We start from the raw sequence: 6,000 nt of genomic DNA on the forward strand, positions 1-6,000 counted from the left end.
AATATTGTCCTATCATTCACAATTGTTAATAATATTGCTAACTTAAAATTGAGTTTACCTTTTTGTATATATAATTGGCATTCATCCATTATTCTCATCTTAATCTCTTTTTTATCCAAAACCCTAAAGGTGATATTAGAGGATATGGTCCTTTCACTCTACTCGACTATTGGGATTTGCAACTAATATACACCACCATTAAGCTTTGTACCTCTTGGTATATTAAAAGAATTGTCACAATTTGTCATCACCATTGGGTTAGGCGCAAAGCTAAATGGGAGGAAACAAGCAATTCTCGCTTATGGAACCTAATACCGACCAAAACTCATGTAATGACCTTAGTCCCTTTCTTTAGGGTTAACATAATAAATTAAAATTGTGGCATTCATCCTATAAATGCGAGGGACGTCGGTCCAAATCCCATGATATTTTATGGCCCCAACCATTTTGTCCTAGAGTTTTAAATAGACTTTTAACCATGAATTGTGTGTCGGCAATATAAGGGTGGAGGTCATGTATTTTCCAACTCCTATCCCCTTGCTTGTATATATTTGTATTGATTTGTGTTTCTTCATGCATCACTTGACATATTTTCTTTTTAAACCATATAGGAATATTCTATCAATTCCTCGATCCCGATGTTCGAAATGTGGAGGAGGATTAAAGAGATATGAACTCAATTTGAATAAGAAATAACATTAAATGTGTCACTAATCCACATGATCAATAATATTAATATTAAGGCATTTCTGTAACTTACTCCACATAATATTAACACCAAACATTTCCTTACTTCTCGAATACCACAGAAATATGCTCTTTCCATTGAGATGTCCTTTGGCCTAAAATATCTCCTGATTTTAATCTGAATAGACTCTGGGGAGGCTTGTTTTAATGCTTTATTCACTTGAATCTCCAGCAATTGGCATACAACATAAGGTCTCAACCCCACATTTCTCCCACTCTTAAAGTTCCATGCTCCATACCATCCACGGCAAAATTATGATGAGCTAGATAGACAAAATCATGCATGTGATACTCAGTTCCTTTGTATACAAAACTATTGCTGGGCAATTTCGACTTTAAGCTTTCCTTTTCTATTTGCATTTCTTTCATTCCACAAGGATCATAAGATCCATTCCCTAGACCCATCTTATCTTTTGGTAGACAAAAGAACGCCCCTCTCTCAGGCACATATAGGCTTTTACAGTAGAATTCCATTGGTGGATCCTCTGCTCATTCTCTTTCAATTTTATCCTTAAATATTCTATACTTCCAATGCCGATAACCCCAAGGAATCAACTGAATGTCAACAACCGCTTTCTGTTTAACATCACCTTATTCAAATTCAGTGCAATCATTTTTAAAGAATAGCTCCCTTTCATTTGCAGTGCTACCAAGGACAGTTTGAAATCCATACAGCAACAGTCTTGCATGAGCCACCTTTCTCGTATCTGAGTCTTCAAACATACACTACACATAGTATATGGGAAGAAACTGATCAGTTTCTTCTGTTTTCAACTGTACAAAATCACCAAAAAGCAACCTTTTCTCCGTGAACTAAGGCCTGCCAGTAAAGAGCCTTGTCAGCGCATGTTTTGCCCAGTAACTCTCCTTGCCATCTTCTATCCTGGTTAAAGTATTCCAATGATTTTGGTTTTGCATTTGATTGAGTTTTCAAATTCCTTTCCAACTTGCATTTTCTCCTCTTCAGGCTCTTCAGAATCTTCCTCTTCACTTTGTTCTTCTCCATCCATAACTTCATCGTCCTCTTTTTTTCCAAGGTAGTCTGTCTCTTTCAAATCGTAAATCTTAAGATTCTAATAACACTAGAAAATAATGTGCATTGATTTCATATTTCTGCTTTTCAATTTTCAATGAAGTACTTGCAGGTAAAAGAAAAGAAACAAACTAATGAGATCAAAGAAAACGGAAAAAAAAAAAAATATGGCATGGCCGTACCATCAAATACACTTTAATTTGAGCCACATGTACATACCAGGACACATCTGTTCGAATTGATATGAAAATCATAGAAGAACCAAACTCAATCTTCCATTCTTTAATTTCACTTAAATATATTGGAAGTCCAATTGCACTCTGCCCTTCGTTAGAATCTGATGAAGACTGGTTCGAGTTAACATCAAAACAATATTCATTTCCATCTTCAATCTGAGTAATATTACCTGACCCAAATATCATCACGTCAATATCAGCACAAGGCCTCAAAGGAAGGAGCTCCAAAGAAATCAGCCGAGCATCTGCATTGTGAAGCGTCCAATTGGTCAAGCACATGTTCAGGAAGTTGTAAATGACAAGAAACTTATCAGTTTCTTCAACAGAGGTCTTGTAACATGTAGGAAAAGGATAATCATTTGCAATGTCAGCCTCATTGATCTTGATAAAGAAATTTGATAAAGGAACTGAAGATTGGTGTTTGTTCCAATTCATTGACATCCAGTTCTCTTCTTCTTGTAGCAACCGGTGTCCTCATCTTCCTCAAGCCCAAAAGTGGATGAAGTGGACTGATTAGTTAACCCTCTGGCAATTTTCAGACTAGTATTATGAACCCCACCTGATGTAATGGTTTCTAGAGACAAGAAACTCTCAGATTTTTTCTTCTCTTCCTTAAGGGCCACAAGCACAGGTAAGCCTGTAAACATCTGATCATTCTTCTGTGATTTTGCATCCAGATCTACAAGTTGATTATGAATAAATTCACCCTGTGAGATTATGAAATCCTGGATGGACATGCCTTGAGGAAAGTTCTTACTGCTTCGCATTACACGAACAACTCCTGAAATCGGTTCATCAACTCTCAAATTGGGGTTTCCACCATGTCTCCTTGATAATTTTCTGTATACCTCCACACACGCCCAAGCCTTTTCAGAAAAAAAAAAAAAAAGATTATACAGTATTTTTGTATTTATTTGAAGGCTTGATACAATTATAATGTGCTAAATCAATTGAGACCCAAACGACAGGTGACCCTTCTTCACACCCAGAAATGGCCCATGACTTAATCCTTCCAAAGCTATTGCACATATACCCTTTTTCTTTTTCCCTGCCAGAACTTTCTTCCACGGGCAAACTTGACACATGAAATGAACAAGTCCTTTATTTCCAACATCTCAATTGTCCTTGGATTTTCATCAGCATCATGGAAAGTAAAAATCTTTCAGTTTTCTGTTGGCTAGACGATTACCCATCTCAGATGTCAAACGAAAGGCCTGAGTCTCATGCTCCACCATCTCCTCGACTTTAATTTCCACAAGTGAAGATTCATTTGAGAAGTCTACTGACTTTTCCTTAAATTATGAGCAAGCAGCTGCCCTCCTTCTCTTCTGATCAGATTTTCAACCACCCCTAAAATGATTGATCCAATCAGTTAGCAAGAAAAAAAAGAACACAGAAATTACAAAGATAAATGTGATAGTACATTCCCATAAATGGCTCCAGAAAAAGATAGAAGAACAAAATAGAAGGAAAGATATTCACCAAGAATCTAAGTTACAGGGAACATGGTAAAGGAAACCCAATGGATTGTAAAGATCACAGCGAGCAGGAAGCTAGGACAATAAATGATCTCAAATTTATGACGTACTAAAGAAGGATAACAAAAACCAGAAGATGAAAAAAAAGGTAATGACTTCAAATAAAACCTCTGCAGGCAGCAAGAAATCTATCAAAAAGAAATAAAGTTTAGTTGCCTTATAGAAGCACTTAACAGAAAACAAATAACGGAGTTGACGGTAAACAATGTTGTTCAAACAATAAATAAGAATCTTGCAAGAAATACTAGATGCATTATCAATTAAACAGATTTTCAACCGCTTGCATGAATTAATGGTCTTGAAGCACATATTCTGCACCCAAAAGAATAAGTTGAGCGGATTGTGAATGAATGGCCGAGTTTACTTCTAAATTGAAGACAACTAATAGGCAAGTCACTAGGCAAATATATTACCACTTGCCTCGCTACTCTGATTGTTTGAAGTAAGTAAACAAAAAACTAAATCACCAAGAAACGTAGCATGAGATTGAGTATTGTCACTGTCTTTTATTTAACCCAACCTTACAAAAAGGCATGAATTAATTTCTGACTTGAACGAAAAGATTTTAAACGCAAACAAAGTACCGACCTTATAAAAATGATATCGCTAAGGAGAAATAAAGTTTAATTGCCTTATAGAAACATTTAACAGAAAACAAATTAACGGAATTAACAGTAAACAATGTTGTTCAAATAATAAATGAGAATCTTGCAACAAATACTAGATGCATTATCAATTAAAGAGATTTCAACCGCTTGCATGAATTATTGGTCTTGAAGCACACATTATGCATCCAAAATAATAAGTTGAGCGGACTGTGAATGGATTGCAGAGTATACTTCTAGATTGAAGATAACTAATAGGCAAGTCATTAGGCAAATATATACCACTTGCCTCGCTACTCTTAACAGTTTGTAAGTAAGTAAACAAATAACTAAATCACCAAGAAATGTAGTATGAGCTTGAACATTGTTACTGTCTTTAATTTAACCTAACCTTACAAAAGGGAATCAATTAATTTCTAACTTGAACGAAAAGATTTTAAGCACAAACCAAGTACCAGCCCTTTAAAAATGATATTCCTAAGGAGAAATAAAGTTTAATTGCCATATAGAAACATTCAACAGAAAATAAATTAACGGAATTAACGATAAACAATGTTGTTCAAACAATGAATGAGAATCTTGCAACAAATACTACATGCATTATCAATTAAAGAGATTTCAACCGCTTGCATGAATTAATGGTCTTGAAGCACATATTATGCACCCAAAATAATAAGTTGAGCGGATTGTGAATGAATGGCAGAGTTTACTTCTAGATTGAAGATAACTAATAGGCAAGTCATTAGGCAAATATATACCACTTGCCTCGCTACTCGGACAGTTTGAAGTAGGTAAACAAATAACTAAATCACCAAGAAATGTAGCATGAGCTTGAACATTGTCACTGTCTTTTATTTAACCTAATGTTACAAAGGGGCATGAATTAATTTCTGACTTGAATGAAAAGATTTTAAGCGCAAACCAAGTACCAACCCTATAAAAATGATATTGCTAAGAAGAACAAGAAAATTAACATGTAAAATGAGAATTCTAAGTAGAACAAGAAAATTAAGTACAAGTTCTTCTAATCTTTACATTGCTTCATCTTTAAGAAAACACAATTCTTAACTCAAAAGGAACAAGAAAAAATCCTGAATTTTCATTTTCAATTACATTCAGAAGTTGAACTGCTTATAATTCTGCATGTATGTGACAAGATTGGTTCAATGCAGAGACTTGACTTCTTATTAAGTAAAAGAATCATTTCAAAGAAAAAAAGAGAAGCACAAATTCCTACTGTTATTATATATTTTAATGCTATATACATTGATGGAACACTTCTTGATCTTGAAAAAGAACAAATTTCTCTCTCCAAATGTATAGATTATACACTTCCTTTACCGAGAAAAAAAGCTCATAAAACAGATATAATCACCTGATTTCTTGTTGTTTTCTTCATTTGGGTCATCATTCTCATTCAATTTTCTCATTGACCCCATTTCTCCTTTATGCTTCCATAGATTGTTCCAAAATGAAAATAATTTCTGCAACAATGGCAAGAAAGAGAACAAGAAACTCCCTAAAATAATCTGTTATCAGAGAAGCAACAATAGCCCCAAATGGTTCTTGTTTTTCCTTGGTGTATGTTTGCCAATTTGGTAAGTAAATTTGAATAAAAACCTTAATTTAGGTAATCTAGGTAGAAAGTAGGATTTTGGAAAACTTTCTTGTGTAGCCATATTTACTTTCTCATATGTATTGCTAACAAATTGTGTAAGCAAACCGCAATAGAATCAGGATTAAGAACTTAAAAAGGGTTTTTTCCTCAAGAAGGTAACTTAAATTGTATTAAAATTACTTTATACCCTTTCATTTATCCATACAGCTATATTCAACTTACT

At 34.4% G+C, this 6,000-nt stretch overlaps 1 pseudogene; it reads right to left on the reverse strand.

Annotated features, from left to right (window-relative positions):
• Positions 1 to 660: 660 nt before the first annotated feature.
• LOC105644218 (DNA (cytosine-5)-methyltransferase 2-like) lies at positions 661 to 5,598 on the reverse strand (annotated as a pseudogene).
• Positions 5,599 to 6,000: the final 402 nt, after the last annotated feature.

Source organism: Jatropha curcas, chromosome 10 (assembly GCF_041381405.1).
Source record: "Jatropha curcas cultivar XTBG-Jc1 chromosome 10, XTBG_Jcur_1.0, whole genome shotgun sequence".
NCBI classification, from domain to species: Eukaryota; Viridiplantae; Streptophyta; class Magnoliopsida; order Malpighiales; family Euphorbiaceae; genus Jatropha; species Jatropha curcas.